The sequence below is a fragment of the Thamnophis sirtalis genome, unplaced genomic scaffold (genome assembly GCF_051295495.1).
Source record: "Thamnophis sirtalis isolate CommonGarterSnake01/CBP01778 unplaced genomic scaffold, rThaSir2_p1.2 scaffold_1, whole genome shotgun sequence".
In the NCBI taxonomy this organism is placed as follows: domain Eukaryota; kingdom Metazoa; phylum Chordata; class Lepidosauria; order Squamata; family Natricidae; genus Thamnophis; species Thamnophis sirtalis.
Window position 1 is genome coordinate 88,069,473 of NW_028261381.1, and position 21,534 is coordinate 88,091,006.

At 38.9% G+C, this 21,534-nt stretch overlaps 1 protein-coding gene across 4 annotated transcripts in view; it reads right to left on the minus strand.

Moving 5' to 3' along the window:
• HIPK3 (homeodomain interacting protein kinase 3) overlaps nt 1-21,534 on the minus strand; it is a 76,960-nt gene that overhangs the window by 47,560 nt on the left and 7,866 nt on the right. The window contains exon 1 of one of the 4 annotated variants that reach the window (XM_087718462.1): nt 15,823-16,269. The exons of 1 other annotated variant lie outside the window; for it this stretch is intronic. The gene's annotated coding sequence lies outside the window, so the exon portion shown is untranslated. 2 more of the 4 variants (XM_087718470.1, XM_087718477.1) reach the window with 2 other exon arrangements.

Genomic DNA, 21,534 nt, shown 5'->3' on the forward strand with positions numbered 1-21,534 from the left:
ACTAATTTACAAGAGTTTTACCCTTTTTGTAGTTGCTTTACCTGAGATATGAGCTCCAAACTTATGACCCAGAGTTACTCAAGTGTTTTTTTACCTTTAAGAAGAACATTAATTTGACTGCTGCCAACTACCGGATAATTCCCACTCATAAATATAATATATTACTTTTCTTAAAGGTTAATAAGTTTTCTCTTCTTCCAAAAATAATAGTTGTTTATAACAACATAAAACTGTTCCGAACTAATGCAATTTAAGTAAAATTACTGAAGTAGTGTTGCTTCACTACTGATGTATAAAAGCTGACTGATGCTTAGTATCTTTTTATAATGATTAATTTACAATAAAGAGATGAACTTGACTAGCAATGTGAAGGACCAAAGAATTTAAATATTAAAAATTGGAGGGATGTGCTTAAATGTTTTAGGGGGGGGAATCATAACATTTGCCTCTTTTAGTCTTCAAATTATTACTTTGGGGGGGGGATATCCCAAGAATATTATTTTTTCAATCTTGGTACCTTTAATATAAAGGTTTTTTAAAGTGAACATAAATCATATATGAACTACACAAAAACAGAATTGCCTGCAACAATTTTTTCAAGTACATGAAGTATCCTGTATCCATCATCCATATTTAACATAATAAAGTACAGGTAACATAATAGACATAATAGAGTACAGATATTCAAGCCAAGGTTTAAAAGTCTGATACAAGCTGCTGCTTTAGATATATAGGAAGCATAGTTTTTTCTTGCAACTAGAGGCGATATATATCAGAGGTGAGCAACTTTATGCAGCCAGGAGCCATACATTGTAGGGAGACATCCTTTGAGGGACATCCTTGGTTTGGCAGGAACTAAAATGCATATTAAAGAGGGGTCTTTGGGAGTTCTGGGAATACAAAATAGATAAATGATAAGACTAACATATTTTATTTTCATTGTTACTTTCATTAAAGCACAGTAAAAATCACAGTGATAAATTGTGGTTTGCTACTTATTTTTACAACATGATCTTGAGTGTCTACAGTGTAATGACAAAAGATTTAGGGGCTGCCTAATACGCTAGTCTTCTTTCTAGTTAACTAATTTTTTTACTTCTAAAGATAGTATAACACAGTGATGGCTAAACTTTTTGCCATCGAGTGCCAAAAGTCGTGTGCGCACGTGCCCACACCCATAATTCTATGCAACTGCCCTCCATGCATTGCGCCCATCCCCCGCTTTTGCTACGCGATGGAACAGTGAACCTGTTTTTCGCCCTCCCCAGATTCCAGACCCTTTCTAGGAGCCTGGGAAGGCTGAAAACAGCCTTCCCCACCCCCTGGAGTCACTCCGGAGGCCGACTTCCAGTCAAACCGGAAGGGCGATTTTTTGCTCTCCACAGGCTCCAGACCTTTTCAAGGAGCCTAGGAAGGGCAAAAACAGCCTCTCCCCCCGCCCCCTGGAGGCTGGAAACTGCCTGTTTCCTGACTTCCTGTTTGCATGTTGGGCTATTTTTCACCCTCTGGTGCTTCGGGGAAGCCTCCTGAAGCCTCTGGAGGGCGAAAAATGGCCAAAAATGAAGCCAGAAATCAGCTGGCCAGCGTGCGCATGCAGGCTGGAGCTGACAAGGCAAAACCTTTGTGCCCTAAAAAATGGCTCTGTGTGACACCTGTAGCATGTATGCCATAGGTTAGCCATCACGGGTATAACACCTAGAGAAATTAATAGTTGAAAATATATTAAATATATCAGCTATTGGATAAAGATATTACAGACAATAAATCTAGCTACAGATAAAAATACCTTGGAGAGAAAAAGAAATGGAGGGAACTCAAAAACGCTTTAAAAGCATTTCCTAGTTCATCGCTTTTCTAAATCACATCTTCCATGAAGTTTTGAGACTTATTCTCTGTTGAATTCCTAAAGCAAAGGCTAGCATAACAAATTACATAAGCTAATTATGTGATGTGGGAAGAAATACTTCCTTTTGTAATTAACTTCATTGCATAACCCTGCAAAAATCTTCCAGATCCCCACACTATAATTCATTTTCTACATCTGCCATTTCCCCTCCCTATTTTTTTGCAAAGTGGAATGTTCTAGTCTTTTTAACTTTATAAAATGCTGTGGAGTGTTTTGAAAAACTCTATTAAGTATTTTAAATTCAGACATGATAAAGACACAGAAGGCAATTACAATACCAGCCACTTGACCTAGGTCTTTTTAAATCAACCCTGGCATTTCCAATTCTTTCAATTATATCAGCCAATATTATAACCTAGTACCTTGCAGAAAGCATCTGAAAAGTATAGATTCCTGAAGAGGGGAAAATGTTTAGGAAAAATCAAAAATTCTGAAAACTGAGATACTTGAACGCAAGTTGAACACACAAAAAAACAGAAAATAAAATGGGAGGCATCCAACAAAAATATTAACGATAAACTGTAGAAGATAAGCGGATAAGCTGGGAAAGAAAAAGAACAAGCTTAAGACATGACTACAGAAAAAAATATGAGTATCAGAGAATAATCTGAATGTCTAAGGATGGCACCAGAAAAACTAAAAATCAAAATCATCAGAGGCTAGAAATGAATTCTAGATGTAACGAATGAAAGTCCTTTGAGAATATGCAGAAGGAGAGAAAAAGGAAGCAGTCAGAACACTGATTGTAGAAGGTGATCGTTTGCTGTCAGGCAACAAGAAAGAGGCTAAGTTGCTTAATTTCTATTTTGCATGTCTTTTCACAAAAGAAAAAATAGCCATATAAATTAAATAAAGCCAAAATCGGGGGGGGGGGGGGTAATCTAATCTGTTGAAGTATTACTACGGGGAGAGGGAAGGTGTATAAGAGGAATACAGATTAAAAGAGGTAAGGAACTGATATGAGATCTCCTAACTGTCTTGAATACATTTGCTGAAGTGGGCCCAGATGGATGATATCCAGAGTGCTAAAGGAACTGGCAGATGTGATTTCAGAAATGTTGTCCAAAATTTTTGAAAACACCTGAAGTACAGAGAAATGCCAGAAGACTGACGAAGAGCTAACATTGTTCTTCAATCTTTAAAAACAGGATAAAAAAACAGAAATGGAAAGCCAGACCAGTCATCCAGACATCAGTACGTAGGGGAATTCTAGAAAAGATCAACATGCAGTTAGATGGAAAGACTCAGTAAGGAAAAACATATTACTAGAAGCCAGGATGAATTTGAAAGAAACAGTTGTGCCAGACAAATCTTTTTTTTTACAAAGCAACTTACAAAACGGTGGAATATGGTCAGACCCCAGTAAATAGTTTAACAAGGTTGATCGTAATCTTCTTGATAATATGGAACAAAATAATATGGTCCCACTTCAGATGGATTTGTAGATGGTTGCGCAAGTTTAGCTAGTATTCGGTCCTTAATGCATCTATGTCAACATGGAGGAAGCTATGAGCTGGGTTACTTCAGGGTCTGTCCAGTGCTCTTTCTCACTTTCATAGTGACTTAGAGGGGATAGAAGGTTCATCAAATTTGCAGACAACCAAATGCTGGGGAAGATAGGAATTGTAGCACCTCATGTTCAAAATTCAAAACAATAGGCAAACTTGAACATTGTGCCTTATCCAACAAAATGCAATTAAGTGACAAGCAATATAGGATTCTGTGTTTAGGGAGGAAAATCAGATGTGTAGGTACAAGACAGGTGGTAGACTTCAGATTAAGAATCAATCAATAGTGGTCAGGCAGGATGGGCATGCTTCAAGTCCTATTAGTTGAGGAATGCCAACTGACAGGACCCCAAAGGTGTGTCTTTTCGGTCATAGTGGCCATCCTATAGAACTGTGATGGCGAACCTATGGCACGCGTGCCACAGGTGGCACACGAAGCCATTTCTCAGGGCACGTGAGGTGTCGCCCTGTCAGCTCTGCTGGCCAGCTGATTTTCGGCCATTTTTCACCCTCCAGTGGCTTTAGGAAAGCCTCCTAAAGCCTCCGGAGGGAGAAAAACCGTCCAACGTGCAAACTGGAACTTCAGGAACGAAATCCATTCCAGAAGTTCCGGTTTGGGTGTTAGGCAGTTTTTCGGAGGCTTTCCTGAAGCCTGCAGAGGGCAAAACATGGCCCAACTAGCCTCCCAGAAGTTCGGAGGCTTCAATGAGGCCTGCGCACATGTACGGGGGGTTGTGCATGCATGCACTAGGGGGAGGGCATTGCATTATGGGTGTGGGCACGCGCATGCGCTACTCCCTTCCCCCGCTCAACCCGCTTTTGGCATGCCTCGACAAAAAGGTTAGCCATCACTGCTATAGAACATTTCCCCTCTGGAGGATGGCCCTGGCCCTGCTGGCCTTTCACAAATTTCTAAAAATCTAATTCCATGCCTAGGTTTGGGGCTCACAGTGTGTGATAGGACACATTTCCTGGTTATGAGCAGTGAATTGTGGACAGTAATACTTTCTCAGTCATTGTTTAAAAGTCAAAAATAAAATATTATCACAGTTAAGTACTAACAAGTAGAAACTTTACCGAGAGAAATCCCAAAATGAAATAAGGAACAATTTCCTGATCATGAGAGCTATGGTTCTTATGCTATTTCACCCAATTCCTTCTTTTTTCCCATTTAAAATAAAAACACTGTTGTTTTACACAAAAGTTTTGACAGCATGAGTCCCAAACTGGATCCTTTACTGACAATAACAAATTGCTCCATTAACCCCAGGATAAGTCCAAATTATTCTCTTGAGGCTATTAACTAATTTCTGCACCATTGTTTTAAACATTAGAATGTTGTATCTCTTGTAATTGTGGGTGCTTCCATCTCTGAAAATTTTCAAGCAAAAGTAGGTCTGGAATGGTATTAGGATTCCTGCCCTAGATAGCAAGTTGGTTTAGCAGATCTCAATTTATAAGGCAGATGACTCTCAAAAGTAACAAAAAAGCCATCACATAACACACATTTCATTTTTACATAAAGACCCCTCATATTACGTAGGACAATTCAAATTTGTGTTCGGAATGGAATAAGCCTATTGTTTCCTGGGAGCATATCTAGATATCCAATAAAAGAGAACACAGCTTTTGTTCCAAATAGTGAAGGACCACTACTATTTGAGTCAACAAGAGAGATATAAATAAAAACTCTGCCTTTGTATAAGGTAACCTTAGAAACCACATATTTTTATACTCAAATATTTTTGCCTAATTGTTATTTTACATTTCTTTCTTCCAGTCAAATTCCAATAAATATTCTCTGATCTGCAAGTTTTTGACATGCTGCAATTGAAACCAAGCAAAACTGATACACAAACTGAAACTATTACATGATGACAGCATGTCCAAGTTTAAATCCAGACTACCTCAATCACTTATTAAGGCAATGGGAGGTCAGAAGAAAAGTGCCTAGTGGCAGTAGGATATACTAGAGCAGTGATGGCAAACTTTTTTGGTGCCGAGTGCCCAAACTGGAATACGTGTGCATGCCTGTTTCTCCATAGTGAGGGGGGGAGGAGTATCCAGAGTGGGTTGACCTTGTCCTCTCATGATTGGATGAGTCAGATAAGCTCTTTGGGCAACACCCCCTGGCCAGCAGGACTTCCCATATTTGACTCATCCCACTCAATGGAAAGGATGCACCAGTCTGGACCTCCAGTAATTTACAAAGGATTAAGGAAAATAAACTTGGACCAACAAATCCTGCCTCCCTACATCGCACACAGCCTCCTCCTGCAAGGACTGGACTGCCACAAGCCCCCTGGGGCGGCACGCTGCCCTGGCCACTGAGTGAGACAGAGTCACTCAGAGAGGACCCTTGCCAGGCAGGCAGGAGGAGAAGGCATATATGCTTCCTAGCGGCAGCCCTTGATGCAGAGGCTTCTCAGGAGCAGAAGCGCTCCTCCTTCGTTCTTGTTTTTAACATGTGGGAAGACCCCCCCTTTTGTATTTTATTTTATTATTATTGTTGTTGTTATTCTCATTATTATTATTATTTTACCTTTGCAGCAGGCCCTTCTTTATTGTGAGCCTTAGCTTCCCTCACTTCATCTTACATGCACTCTAGTGGCTGACCATTGAACTCCATCTGTGTTTACATTCAGAATATCTCTGCGCGAATCCTAGCCATAGAATCATAGCACCCTTATGGCCAGGGGGGAAAAAGGGTCAGACAGGCCGGTCCCCATGCCAGAACACACCACAAACTCAGAATGGGATGTCCGACTATGAGAAATCGCAGAAGCACCTCAGATAGCCTATGACCTTAGACAGCATTCGCTGAGGGCAGAACATATAGCAGGGGTGGAGAACATCAGAGCCGTCTGGCTCAGCCGGACCGAGGTGGACAATTTGGAGCGGAAGCTGCAGCCAGCAATCTTCGAGGAGCTGGCGGAGTGCTTCGGAGACCCGGACGTCGACTTATTCGTCACGCCCCTCAATGCTCAGCTCCCGAGGTTCTTCTTCAGGTACCAGACACGGGGGCAGAAGGGGTGGACGCTCTGCGAAGCCCCTGGCCCAGTGGTAGTCAGTATGCCTTTCTGCATTGCCACTGCATACCAATCGCAGGGCTTACAGACACCAATCATATCACAGCCCACTCCACGTGGAGCGCAGCCACATCCATGGCCTGGGCCACGCAGACATCCCTGGACGAAATCTGCAGGGCAGCCACACAGGCTTTCCCCTCTCCCTTTGCTAGGAACTATAAACTGGACTCTTTTGCCTTGGCAGAAGCCTCTTTGGCCGCAGGGCATTGCAGGCAGTTCACAGGGCGGGGCCCACGTCTCAACTGGCATGAGTGGGGGACATGGGGCCTCAGGGGTCTCCCTCCCGAGGGACGTGCAGGCTTTGGTACGTCCCACTCTGGATACTCCTCCCCCCTCACTATGGAGAAAGAGCGTTGGTACTTACCTGATACGCCTATTCTCATAGTGGGGGGAGGAGTATCCAGTCCCTCCTTGACTATGTTTGTACGACTAAGTGTTATGTTCATCGTTTTATGAAGTTATATAAATATTGAGGTCGAAGATGATAAAGCTAAGAACTGAATTAAGAGTCTGGAGTGAATGGTGCAACGAGTCGCATGGAGCTCTTCATCAAATATGGGAAGTCCTGCTGGCCAGGGGGTGTTGCCCAAAGAGCTTATCTGACTCATCCAATCATGAGAGGACAAGATCAACCCACTCTGGATACTCCTCCCCCCACTATGAAAATAGGCGTATCAGGTAAGTACCAACGTCCTTTTTGGCTTGTTTTCAGGCAGTTTTTGGCTGCTTCCAGGCTGTTTTTGGCTGTTTTCAGGCTGTTTTTGGCTGTTTTCAGGCCAGTTTTGGGCCTTTTCCAGGCCATTTATCCAGTTGTTTTGGCCAAAAAAACTGCCCCAAAACAACCAAAAAATAGCCTGAAAATGGCCTGTTTTGGGCCCTTTTTGGCTGTTTTTCAGACTATTTTTAGGCTGTTTTCTGGCACTCTGGCACCCACAAAGACCAGCTGGCGACTGCGCATGTGCCCACCTGTGGCATCTGTGCCATAGGTTTGCCATCATGGTACTAGAGCTTCTCCCTACCAACAGCTGAAGAATTCTCCACAGTCAAATTCAGATACAGATAAACTTAAATTGGGAGAAATCCATGTGGTTTACAAGAAGTTGCAAGAAGGAGAATAACCGGGACTTGTCACCACACAGGAAATCTTTGTACTCTTATACACAGATCCCCACAGCCACATAGTTTAACATGTGATTTCAGTACATATAGGGATCTAGTGAAGCTGTATATTGTAGAACATTTCAATAGATGCATTTTCATTCAGAGTATTTCAAATGCCTGGTGGCTTAAAAACTGTTGGCAAGAGGTGTAACTACTGGCAGAGAGATGTTTGCCTCTTTCTGCCTGTTTCCTAAGAGAGAATTTCATTTTCCTTTAATCACTTCCACTTAATTATGAGCAATGAGAGGAAATATATACTGTAGAAGTAATGGAAGGGACTAAAAGGAGAACAGCCCTAATCTGGGAAGAATACCTAGATGTGTGGACCTGTTCAATATTATCTAATCTTCATCAATACTCATTTTAGTTTGTCTCCTTTAGAAGAGCCACCCTCAAAAAGCTATCAGGATGAGCCAATGTTAGATTCCCCCCCACCCCCTTAAGATCAAATCTTACCCACTGGGAAAGTCAACCAATCCTGTGCCCACCCACCGTCTCAAATGGGAGGGGAAAGTGCAGCAATCTAGAGAACAGGAACAGCAGTGTTCCTAGACAGCAAAGGACAAGGCCATAACATCATGGCTATAGATCCACCCATGTTGATGTAAGTGTAGCCATGGCAACTTTCAGTAAAAAATCCCACCTACATTGGCTGTACTACAAGTAGGTTGCTATGTTTTCGTTTCCAGGCACCTTTTCCCCCCTCCCTTCCCAAGGCCTAAGTAGATATTACATGGGAGCTGAGGCTACGTGTGTGCCCAGATGGAATTAAAAGAAAAGCAGCCACAAAAGACCAGCAGTTGAAGCAGGAAAGTAGTACAAGTTGAGAAGTTGCTTAACTCTTGTCCCTCTGTTTCTTCTGTTTGATATTTTCCTACTGTTTACACAATAAAGAGAACTTGGAGGAACAATTCTAAATGGAAAAACTGAGTAAAAAAAGGGTTAAATAGTCCTGCATTATTTTTTTTTACCAATGCCAACATGTCATATGTTGTCTATGTATTGTTTGGATAACTGTTAGATATGCCTTTGCTATAATCCTTAGTTTGGCTTTTATAGAATTCTCCAACCCAGAGAAGGATTTTGAGAAATAAAGCAAAACAGGGATCCATGTTCTGGTATATGTATGCCTATGCTTAAACACAGCAAAGGCTTGTCTACAAAACAACCAAACCAGCACTAGCCTATTGCATGCATCCTCAGCAGATTCAGGGAGAAACTTTTTAACAGTTTATACGTATATAAGAGCTACAATCAGGCTTTTAATATATATTCAGAACCAAGCTTTCTTAAATAAACCTAATCCAAGGATGATTCAGACATGCTCACCTCACTGTTTTCCGTTGCAATATCCAGAAAATTTCATTACTGTGTCATTGAAATTACAAAATAGTGGTGGTGTAATTTCTTACTGATTTTCATTTTAATTTTAAAATCATTGAAAAACTGCATGCAAGCCTTCATTTTTAAAAATATGTGTATTACCCAAAGTAAAAGAAAACTTAAAACAACATTCAAACATCTCTTAAAATCAGGCTGTTTTACTTCCACTTTATGACATCATCCCTATGATCCCAGCCATTCTTATTCTCTCCCCCACAAGAATGTTAGAGTTGATGCTCCCAACTCCTTAACAGTTGCCTATTCTCTCTTAATCCATTAAAAGACATATTTGGAACAAAGCAAAAGATGAAGCTTATTAATAAATTTTCCCTACAGATGAGTAAGACAAACAAGATTTTTCAGAAACAACTCCAGTCTAGGCGTGCTATTCATGCCTCCACTTTTGCTTTAGGGAAAGTAGTTTAAGGCATGCTAAAGCACATAAATTCCAACCAATTCATGCAGAAGAATACGCCACCAACTCATATACCAATACACAAAAATGTCTACTATGTTGGACAAGCCAACAATCAGAAGGAAGGTATTCACATAAATGTCGTTTGTAGATTCATGAAAATAAACAAACTAGAATAGGCATGTCTAAAGTACTCTGTCATATGCACAACATTCTACTAATAATACAATTGTATAAGGCATATACTCAGGATCAAATCAAATTGGATCAGATACTAATCTTTCCTCTGGGACTACTCAATTTTTAAAATTACTTTTTAAAAAGTTTAGCCATTCTTCTATCAGATATTTGATTTCTTTGAAATATATTTCAACTTTCGTATTTGCATTTTTGGCACAGAACCTACACTTCTGGCAGTTCAAAACACATCTGCCTATTTTCCCCCACTTTATCTTGCCCAAAGGCATTTATTATATAGGTTAAATAATCAGAACAAACGGGTACTGGTAGGATACCATTTTACAGTGCTTCTGAAGATGGGAGAAACAAATCAAGATGATCAGGTAAAACAACACAACACAGCCAAGCTATAATACCACATTAACTGCAACATGATATAAAAGCACTGAAACACATGTGATATTTAGAGCAGAACATGTGATCCTTTGTCAAAAGGCCTACTTTCACTGCAACACACTGATACAATGCTTTCAAGCCAAAATATAGAGGTCTCTTCCATTAACTACTTACTGACTCAATGCTGATGTGACAGGGTCTCAAAGATATATTTTCTCTTCCACAAACAACTCAATCTTCAGCCTTTTGACAGGTTTGTACTGAAAATTGATTTGGTAATTTTCATTATGATGAAGACAGTTTGGCAGACATGACAGTAAAGGGCTACAAATCACTGCAATTTTCAGGAAGCTCAATAACTAAAGTAAAAAGGCTGTACATTGCCTGTGATACTCTACTATATCAATTCTAATACAAAGTTAAGAAATATTTTGAGTTCAATTCAAGGTCAGACTCCTTTAATGCAGCTGATTTTATAATCTATTTTGATGATTGTGAAAAAAATATACAATAGCAATTATGCAAACTACTGCCAACAAAAATATTTTATTTCATCCCCAAAAATATAAATTTATGTTTTTAACAATATTCTCTAAATATAGAATCTATAAAATCAAAAACAGATTGTATAATTGTCATAGAATGTAAGTATACGTACAATAAAAAAAATAATTCTAATTCTAAAACTCAAATCTATTAATTGTCCACAAGTTCTAAAAACCAATTATTTACAAAACCAATTATTTACAAAACAAAGCTAAAGATGTGATGCTTACATCAACCAGAATCACAATGTCAAACTATTACTATTACAAGTCTAACTGCTACTTGAAGAACAACATTTGGGGAAACAATTTTTTGAAAATTTTACATGATTTCTAAACTGATCCAATCATACTACTGAGGTAGTTGCAGTAATTAAAAGAAATAAAACTATTACACTAGAAAAATAAAATTAATAAATTCAGCCAGTAAAAGCAGCAATATCCATAAATTAAGATACAAAGGCGTAAGATTGAACTGCCTGGATTGTCTCCTAATACCAGGAATCATCCTTACTTTAGGAGGTAGATATCCACCTTGCAGAAGAAAAGAAAATGCACATTTATGTTTTTTTTAAAGCAACACAGAACAAGCAGTGACTAAAGCATGAATATATACTCTGTATTGTTTCTTTGTAATATAAATCATAATAAGTTGAAACCATAGAGTATACTAAGCCAAAGTCAATACTTTTCTAAGTAAAGCATGAAAGGCAGCTGGGTAACTTTGGGCCAGTCAATCTCTCTCCGTCCAACCACCTGAGAGGGTTGTTGAGGGAAAAATAGCAGCAGAAAGTATTGCATTTGTTTGCTGCCTTATAAAAATAATAAAAGTAGGATAAAAATGATAATAAACTAATTTCTGGCAAATAACTGTTTTGGCCATCTTGACAGATAAACCCAATGCTTATGAGAATATAATACATTTTCATATGTCTTTAAAAAGGCATAAATAAGGAATTCTACTATACCTATATGGGCTGGCCAGCAGGCTAATACATTTGGCTGTCTTGTTTACAATGTTGATTTAACAGAATAACAGAGTTGGAAAGGATCTTGGAAATCTTCTAGTCCAACCCTCTGCTTAAGCAGGAAACACTATACCGGGGTATTAAACTCAATTTCATTGAGGTCTTTGGTTGACTTCGGCCAGGTGTGTGTGTGGGGGGGGTGTGACTAAGTGGGCATGGCCAGCTTGATGCCACTCACGGGGCATGGCTGACTGGGTGGGCATGGCCAGCTTGATATCACTCCCCAAACTGCTGGCATGTTTCCTCTTTGCACTGGGTAGACCGGGCCGAAGCCAAGCTGGCCCAATATTTCCTGTTCACATTGGGTAAACCAAGCCAAAGCCACACTGGCCCGATGTTTCCTCTTTGCATTGGGTAGACTGGGCCGAAGCAACACAGGTAGACCAGGCTGAGGCAACACAGGCTGGCCCCTTATATTTTCCAGGACAAAATTATTAGATAATATAGATAATTTAGAGTATTTGGACAACAACTACAGTTTTGAGAAAGGAATTTTTTTGAGAAAGCACAGGGTTGAGAGGTTCCTAAATTACAAACCTGAACCTAACTCATGAAAGAACCACTAAGAAAAGAGAATTTTAAATATAAGTAATGCACTACACAACCTTTCCCGTCCTTTCTTTTTCTTCAGACTACTTAGTTTTTAAGAAATCAGAAAGGAAAGATATATGCTGTAATTTTATTTTACCCCTCTATGTGTCAGTTCTTACTTCTCTAACATGCTGATCTTTTCATCGGATATATAATCTTGTTCTGATGAAAAGAAACTACTAGACACAAACTTTTCTCTTGGTATTGCTATATATAGATACAAGATTTTCCACAAAAACATGTGATTTTCATCACTAGACAGTTGGAATAATGTCAAAAATTGAAAGTGAATGATTGCATGGTTTTGCTCTGCTTATGCATTCTTTTAAAATGCAAGTAATAATGTAAAGTAAAATACTATTTAGCTTAGTTATTCTAAAACTCATGCTACTATCTATATATTTTGTGCCAAAATGCTTACCAAATAAATGTTTTGTAATCTCTACTTTTATGTATATTAGCAGCCTTTGAAAAATATTGATGTACATGAATGTTTCAGATTTTCCTTGATTACATGGGCATTGTTGTTTCATATCAATTGCTATCAATGTGTTGGAGGATATATTTCATGACATAAAGTCTATAAAATACTAAAAGTATATGTGTTTTTCTCTAGAAATAATTCCTTATCCTTAATAAGCTTTAAAAATAAAAACTAGCTGCAATTAATTAATTATCCATTACTTGTAAATAAGCTCCATTAAACTCAAGGGACTTCTGATAAGATTACATTAGCAATTATCCTAAAACATCTATTCATGCCATCTGGCTAAGACAAAACTTGCCAGATTATAACTGGTTTCCAACAGCCATAATGTAGATTGTCTGCTTTGACATTTTCTGTGCATCTAGTCATTTAGTTTGTACAATATAGTTTAATGCAACATGTAGACCATTTGTTTGGCTTAAACAAAGCATAATTAAAGTGACAGATGATTTAACACAAATTCTATATGTCTTATCTATAATATAGATTATGTACAAATGCATATATACTTATATTACAAAACCTTATTATATAAGATAAAAGTTTAATAAATGAAATATTTTCTCCCATAGAATTATTAAAGAATCAAAATAATTCACAAATGAATTCTTCATAGCACTCTTCTTGGGCTTTAGGAAAATTGTGAAGGCCTACCTGTTCTGTCTTGCATAAGAGGATTTGGTGTTGTAATTGAAGGTGGGGTTCACAGTCACATGGTGTTTGTGCTTTTTGTTTTATTTTCTGCCCTTTTTATTTTTATATGCATTTGGAAAGGCTGAATCATTATTTTCATTTTTTCCTGTAAATTGACTTTATTAGCCACTCAGAGCCTTCAGGAATGGAAAGCAAAATGAGTGCGTGAATGAATAAATAAACAAAGCCATGACCTGATTACATGCTACTTAATCTATGTGCTTGATGACACATTTATTAAAACTAGCCTCTTAACAATTCTATAGTGATATCACAACTTAATTCTTTTTAAATACTATTTAATTATAAAATGTCTCCAAGTTTTTAAATTTAGCTTTAACATGGTAACAAAACCACCATAGCAACCTTTAGAGCTAGTGAATTGTAGCAAACTATAGTTTATTCAGTTTTCTACTTGCTATACAATGGAGGAAGCTGAGCAACAGTGTTTTCAAAATTGCCTTCTAAGGTATGAGAATATAAAAAGAGTAAGTTTTAATTTATCTTTCAAATACAGTGTTCCAACAGATTACCTAAGTCACATAAAAAAACTAATAAAGGAAAAAATCCAAATAAGAAAGCTAAAATTACTATCCTTTGTTGTTTTTTAAAAATAAATATGATGTTAATGCCACTGCACAGAGTCAATGATTTCAAGTACCCTTTATATAGCACTTAGTGCGTAGTCATGGCTTAATATATAAGTGCATTTACAAAATTAGCTACGTGCATATCCAAGTATCTGGTTTCACAAGGCACATGCGAATAAGACACCAATACTGCTGGCCAAGAGAATTCAATGTTTAGCATATATGACAAAGAGAGAAAAACCTATCTATATTAAATTCAGATAAGTACGCTATATCTTTAGATGAAAAATAAGTTTAATTACCTCAGTATAAAACTTTTCCTAAGAAAAGTTACAAGTCATCAGTTAGGATGGTAACTATTTTAAAATAAAGTTGCTGTATTGCAAGCACTTTCTGACCCAGAAAATCGTAAAATAAAATCCCTGCTTCATCAAAATGACAGAAAAACAAAACTACAACACAAATAAGACTTGTTGTTTGCAGCCAGCTATTATTACACCAAACTTTATTACAATTAAAAGCCTACCACTCTAAACATTTAAACAATTCTCACAGGGGATTTTGCTGTAGTAGTTTAGTTAGAGTGAAAAAAGATTTATAAAGCAAAATGCAATCTCTAAAATTCAACATTTAAAAAAGATTCCTATGTTAAGGTGTAAAAGGTATTAATCAAAGGTAACATCGATTCTAAAGCCCAACTAGCTTTGAACGATTGCCAGTATGACGTGATTACAAGTACTCCACATACCATTCTGAGTCTGACTGTTCCCCCGGCATGAAAATAGTCATTACTTTCCCCCAAACCATTGTTGCTAGTTACCTCCGAGTCCCGAAGCGAGGAAATAATTCCTGGTAACCAGAGTAGACGGGCGACCACGCCTTCTCGCTGCTCTAACAAGTTGCAAGAGGAGCAGTCGTGTCACATTTCTTCTTCTTTCATACACACCAGCGATCCTAAAGATTAGCCCGCTCGGCCAGCGTAAAAAAAACTAAGCTAGCAAAACGACACGAAAGGGTGAGGGCGGGGGCAGAGACAGGCGCACAGCGCGAAAGGGAAATTTCTAGTTCCCAAATTAAAAGGCGGGGGGGAGCCCGTACAGAAAGCGCGAACGGAAGCAAAGCGAGAAACGAGCCGAACTATTTATATAACTACACTAAGGGAGCTCTCACATACGCTGGCGGCAAGAAAGCTACTTTATATGCCAATAAATAATAATACTGTATAAATAATGTAAATAATACTAACAAAAAAGGGGGGGATTTGCCCAATCGTGGCAAAAAAAAGAAAGGCATCGATTGTACCAGAAAGAATGGAAATTTTGCAACCAAACTCTGCCAAGGCAAAGTTTTTAAAAGCACCGTTGCAAGCCAGCCCTCTTCCCGGGATCGAGGCACGGATCTTAGTTGGGACCCCGGTCCGTGCTCTAATCTCTCTCTCCTAAACTAAACCCCAGCGGCGATTAAGATCCGAGCAATCAAGTCTCCCTCCGGGGGCTAAAATCCTCCTGGCTCCTGAAGGGCTTTTTTCCCCTTCCACACCCACCTGCTTAAGGGCAGATTTTGCTCTTCTTCTGGCAAACGGCAAAAGCCCGATTCCCCGACTTTTCTCAAACCGACTCGCCTCTTCGGGACAGCTTCATTTGGAGCGCTCTGGGCCGCGAAAACGAGGCAAAACCCAAACCCCGGGAAGAGCTAGAAGTTGAAGGCAGGGGACCAAATGGCCTCAGCACCCCTGCGCAACCCCACACTTTCCACCCCAAAGATCAGCGGTGGGTAAGCCCAGAGGCTTCGCCCTTCCCGCCCCCCTGGAGAAGAAAAAGCAGTCTGGCTCCTTTTCCTCCGGCTCTTACCTTCACAGATCGGGCAGCGCTGGACTCCCCGCAGCCGCCACCGCCGCCGCCTCAGCCCTCGGCATGACCGGAGAGCTACTATAAGGAGGCGCCTCCCAGGCCCGACTCAACCCCGGGCTGCTGCTGTTGCTTCTGCTGCTGCCGCCGCCTCCTCAGCCGCTGCCATCTTGTCCTGGCGGCTGTGAGGAAAGCGCCCCACCTCAGCCCGCTCAGCTCCCCGGGCCTCTGCCTCATCTTCCCGGGGAGGGATCCAGCCTGCCCCTGCCGCCGCCACTTCCTTTGCTGCCACCGCCCACTCCGGCGGCTGTTCTCTTCCCGCTTCTTTGGCGACGGGGCCTGCGGGAACGAGCGCAGCTGGCTCCTCCGTCGTAGCCCTGAGCCGCCCACTTCGCTCCCGGGGCTGCGAAGCCGAGGCAGCTTCCTCAACGCCGCTCCGACATGTCTCTGTTCCGTTTCCAGCCTGCGGGGTTCTCCTGGCGAGCGCAAGCGGCCCGCCCTTATCCGCAGCTGTAGCGCCCCCGGCTGGTTACCGACCGCCGCCTCCTAACTGGATTTCGCCATCCGAAACCCACCTCCTTCTCGGGATGAGCATCTTTGGCCCTCGCTAGTACGATGCGACTCTGGTAGGAGACCCCAATAAACAGGTAGTCAAGGAAGAAGAAAGAAATCGCCCTTCCTTTCAGAGCGTCGAGACAGACCTTCAGGCGGGACGACCGAAGAGCCCCAGTGCCTTTAAAGGGGATGACAGCCAAAAGCCAAGTCCACTACTCGGATTTGCAAGTAGATTTCTGAAAGGGCCCAAAGCTCTTTTCATTTCAATCTGCTTCTAATAAGTAACTGGCTTCTCATTTGCTTGAGAAACATTTGTAATAATTAAACTTTAATAAACAATTTGTTTCACAACTAGAATTTCTTCTCCTTTCCACTGGAGTACCCACATGAAAATAAGCCCTTTGTCTATTTCAAGTCATGATGACCAGCTGACCAAAAGTATTGGATAAAGATGGTTCAAAAACATGTACAATGGTGTTCTGTTCTTTTCATAAATTGTATGTGCACAATATGTCAAACTAAAAAATTAAAAAAGAAACCCCAAAGGGAGGTTACTTTAATGTACAATACTCACTTTTTCTAGACTTTGCCTCTCATAGATGATGGCTAAATTAGATGTTTACATCTTCAGTGCTTCCATTAGTAATCATTATCCTGGAAAAATCATGCATTGGGCAGGAACAAAAAATAAGCATGATTTAATAGCTACCACTTTTATTTCTCCAGAAAGCCACCATTAATAGTTGCCTAGATAATGATCACTTGATCCTGGTTTTGAACTGGAGACCTATTTGTTAATTTCTCATAAGCCTATGTTACATGCAGATTTGTCTTTATGAAATATAGATGCAAAAGATGGCCAATGAGATGCAGCTCTAAGGGCCTCTTCCCAAGGATAGGGTAGCAACTAAGAACTCAGATTGTTAAGATTTTTTTCTTTATCCCAATAATGAAAAAATGTTCTCAGAGACATGACAATTTAATCTAAATATGAGCCTTAAGAATATACTATAGACCTCCCTAGAAGCAGCCTTTTAATTTTATGTACCTGAACTCATCACAAAGTCATACAAGCTAGGAGGGTCATAGTTGCTACATATCATAGCAACATTTCCCTCACACCTCCTACTTGACAATATCTCTCTCTAGGGGGAAAAATTAAGCCCCCTCCTAATAGCAAAAAACAGACACTGCCAAAGAAGCTTGGTAGCCACTGACAAAATAAGTAAAAGGAAATAGATTTAGCTATTTTCTGGAGATCAGCTGTACCACCTTTGAATACTGTGCTGCCTAGTAATGAATGACACTTCCCAGCAGCCTCTTAGGAGACCTATTTATCTGAGTTATATATGAGTGAAAGGATGAGGGCATGGGCAATTTGGTATAAGCCAAATTAATCAATCAACTTTAACTGGGGGATATCTCAACAGGGCATAGCATACTTCGGTATTTGTTCAAAAATCATGCTGTTTGATGGGGTACTGACTCACTGTTTATTTACATTGACAAGTCAATTGAAATCCCTAACTATTGGTTTAGGGCCATTATTATTTCCATCTACAAGTAACATAAAAAATATCTGCCAGCAAATGATCAACTACTAAGCTTCCGAATTATAATTGACAACATCTATGCCAAAAATGTACTTTGACATTGTAAAATTGGCCGGAAACATCATTTATCAGACAAACAGGCTGACTTCATATCAGGGGCCTGGTTTTCTATATCCTGATGGAAATGTGTGCCTAGTCCCCAAAAGTTTATATTTGCAGCATTTGTAAACTTTAAGTAGACTTTTGACTCCAGTTCCTGGGAAATACTATGTCAGAAGACAAAGGTCTCCTTGATCAATCAATGTTTGTTCACTTTCAGAATTTTATGTAAATGCCAGTCTGAAAATGAAATATAATGCAGCATGATATTTATTTATTGTATACAATTTTGGCACCATCTGACTCCAACTTGACCCTAGGTGGCTTACAATAAAAACAAGGTAGAAAGAACCATAAATAAATGAGTAAAGTCAAAAATCCAGTCAGTGTTAACCAGCTATTCAATCAACTGTTCTAATCAACAGGCTACAACCTGTTTCTCTCATGTATAATTTAAATATTAATTATATAGTGTATGATTTAAATAAAAAGGAATATTATTTTTCAATTTCATAAATAATCACATAGCAATTATAGTATAGTATAGGGATTCTATTGAGATCTCAGCAAGATTAAAAAGAACATTAAGATTTAAATATTAATTTTATAGTGGGATATTTAAATAAAAAGGAATATTATCTTCCAATTTCATAATCACATAGCAATTATAGTATAGTATAGGAATTCTATTGGAGATCTCAGAAAGATTAAAAAAACAGTGTAACAGGATTTTTAGTGAGGACTTTTGTTAGAAATTAACTTTTTATAAAACTGAAGCTATAAACTTGGCAAACCCTCAAGAAATGGGCAAATCATCCAGTCTAAATTCATAAGGTAATTGTCTGAGGCAGCCTGATTGTCCTAAGCTTGGCATTTTGCACTGAAGCTTTTGAAAACAAAGTGAAGACTAGAGCCTGGATTATTATCTTGTACTATTAAGTACAATAAGCTTCTAGTCACAAGATTTGGCTCTTCAATTGAACAATTGGACAATCTTCTTAGGTAAAGAACATAAAAATTAAACTGTTAGTACCGATTCTCCTCTCCATTATTATTAGCTTTTAGTTACCAGGCCAGAGTTCAGATCAAGGGTGATAAACATGAAGCATCAAACCAAATAAAACAGCTTCTTTATTCTTATTTCACCAGGAATATTAACAAATGCTTTAAAAACCACAAGGTTTTTAGATCAACTTCAGATCTCCAAATTCTACAAACCTTTACGCTCTCATTTTGACGTTTTATCCTTAGCCATCCTAGAAGGCAGCCTTATAAACTAAAGCCCTGCTCTCTAGACTTGAAGTAATGGATCCTCAAGAGCCAAGGTGGCGCAGTGGGTAGAGTGCAGTACTGCAGGCCACTTCAGCTGACTGCTAGTTCAGCAATTCAGCAGTTTAAATCTTACCGGCTCAGGATTGGCTCAGCCTTCCATCCTTCCGAGGTGGGTAAAATGAGGACCCAGATTGTGGGGGCGATATGCTGACTCTGTAAACCGCTTAGAGAGGGCTGAAAGCCCTATGAAGCGGTATATAAGTCTAACTGCTATTGCTATTGCTATATATGGACTTTAATATATCTAAGATAAATTGATACAGCTTCATATTCTGATTTCCATGGCCAGACTAATTCATTCTAGGTTCAAGATTGCATCAGCAAATGTAGCCACATTTCAAGTAGTGCCTGAAAAATATGGCAGCAATTAAGAATAATCTCATCTCACTCCTTTCACTACCAGAATTCAATTGTATAATAAGGAGCAAAGTGCTTTTCTTAGATAACAGTGTAGGAGTGGTCAGTTGTCTTTACACTACAGTGAACAGCCACAGTTAATTACTACAGACTCTGCCAATAACAATAAAGACACTAATTGCTGACATATCAATCGCTATATCAACCACTATACTTATTACCAAATGAAAGATTGCATTTCATACAGTTTGAGGATTTCTATGCATTAAAAAAGCACAATAATTCATATATTACACATTCAGACTGTTTCAAGATTCTAGATTTAATAGATGAATACCAATCAAAGTTTTATAACTAAGAAACTACAAAATAGGTAGACAAAAGAGCATTTAAAAATTGGATTTGGATTGATTCTGCTGAAGTCAGGTTAAGAAAATAACATAGAAAATTTTCTGCATGAGATAAAAACCTTATAATCAAGTATTCTTTTCTTTTCATTGTAACTAACAAAGTACTCTAACTCTCACCATTATGGTTCATCAGTCATATGCAAACATTGCAATTTACAAAAGAATACACACATCCATTCTGTTAGTCAAGGCTTCTTACTTTACCAAATTTGGAGCATACAATCCATTTCTGTGTTGAAATTCCTCTAAGTTATATTGCTTATATGACAGTCATGTATGCATGCATATTGTCCCATATTTTCTGTTTTAAAACCTCCCCTTCTGTGCTATGGTACCCACTGATGGGATTTTAAAGTAAACAGCCACTTCTCTACTCTTTCAATGCCTCCTTACAGATTAAGGGACTATAAGATATATTAGTTATAATAATGATACTAAAAAAATATGTGATATCTTTCCTTCTAGAAGTTTGCAAAGATAATTTGCTAACCATGCTGTCTATTCCAGAATAGCAGATTTGCTAAGCTTTTTACAGGCCCCAAGTAGAGAAAGTATAAAACAGGGAAGGTCAATCACCTTTAAGCATACCAGAAAGGATTGTGCCATCTGCACTCCTTTAAATTGCATAGTACTCCAGAAGCACAAATCCTTTTTAGAGGGAAGAGTCAATTAACTGCTGTTGAAAGCATGCATTGCATCAGCCTGCTTCTGTTATCCATAACCACTTCTTAGCACAGCTACATCTTCTTAAAAAGCATGCATACATTTTTATTCCATGAACCTTAATCTTGCCAAGTTGTTGCCCAGAGAGAGACAGAAATATTCCAGTAAACAAGTTAACCACTATAAAAATTCACATCAACTTAGACAGTTCTGAAAAAAACAGTTTTAATCTGTAAATATCCCTTTGTTGTCCACATTCAGTAAAACTACGTACATAACCAGTTTTCTTCATGATTATTATGCCTTACTTTCTCAAGAAAGCTAATGAGTAACCAAGTTCATGTTTGTACATTTATAGGCTGGCAGGAAACTTGGTAAATATTCACTAAGTCAGAAAATAGCTCCTAAGGTATGTTTTTCATCCATTAAAACTGAAAATAAGCCACTGGGAGCAATTTGTTTCCTTATTTTTAAAAGAAAAACAATGGGGAAAAACAAAACAATCATAGTGTAATGTTTGCTGTTTCACAAGAAATCTCTCTGAATTAACTTTTTAAAAATGTGTTTCTTTTCAGAGAGGAAAACAAAGGTTGAGTGGATACCATACCCTAGTGCTTACACTGTTGGTATTGTTATAGCCAGGCCTCGGTAGAGTCAGCCAGAACTTACAAATACCATTGTTAATTATTCCCTTTTTGAGAAGGTAAGACTGAAAAATTAATAATGAAGTTGTAAAACATCACTCC